This window comes from Berghia stephanieae, unplaced genomic scaffold, assembly GCF_034508935.2.
Source record: "Berghia stephanieae isolate SIO BIC M18660-M18661 unplaced genomic scaffold, UCSD_Bste_1.3 scaffold15, whole genome shotgun sequence".
Lineage (NCBI taxonomy): Eukaryota > Metazoa > Mollusca > Gastropoda > Nudibranchia > Aeolidiidae > Berghia > Berghia stephanieae.
The window spans coordinates 53768-54736 of record NW_027622512.1 but is presented as its reverse complement, the minus strand read 5'-3'; positions in this window follow the sequence as shown (position 1 = coordinate 54736).

The following is a 969-nucleotide window of genomic DNA, read 5'->3' as shown; positions in this document are numbered from 1 at the left end:
GTGATTTTGACACAATTAATTATTTCCTTGTAATTCTAATGTTTTATGTTTCAGGGTTGTATCAATCAAGAAAAAGACAAAACTCAAGCTTTTGACGAATCCAAATAAAAGCAGGGTTGTCAAGAAAATTCATTTGATTTACTATTAACACACTAAATTACTACACACTTGCAGATTTGAGCAGTAGAGTGGATGTTACCATATGGTTACATGAATTCATTACCATGGCTGATATCTATCTAGTGTTTGTGTGATTTCTGGTACTTTTTATGACCATTGGTGTCATTGGTTAAAATGTCACAGGTGATACTTAAGTTTGAAGTTTCTAATGTATTTCTGTTTTCATGTTCTTCAAAGCTTGAAATGTCATTGAATTACATTTTGACAGGCTATATTACATGTGTTCAGTTGCTATTATTGATTTATTGGGGCAAAATTGCGTTCTAGTGCCGATTTTGACCAAAGTAATAGCAACAATGGTATTACTAATTTCTAAGTATATTTCCAATTTGAAAGTATTTAGTTTCTTAAAATATTATTGAATTTCATTTTAGAGTAGGTTATTGTGCTTTTTTGACTGAAAATAATGATATATTATGGACGAAAGTGTGATTTGGTGTTGCTTGTGACATAAGTAATGGTGTCACCGGTCTTATGTCACAAGTCACATTCAGATGCTCTAATTTCCATGTATATTTCTATTTTTGAAGTCTTTGGTTTCTGAAATATTATTAAATTCGATATTTAACTGTGGTTATTACACTGGTTTGACCGAAATTAATGATATATTGTCAAAATTGCTATTTGGTATTGCTTGTGACATAAGTAATGGTGTCATCGGTCTAATGTCACAAGTGACACAATGTCGCTAAATAATATATGCTTTGGTCACATTATTTCCCAACATTTTATTCTAAAAGTTCCTGAACATTGCTGATAATAAGCATATGCAATATTGTTGTTGTTGTT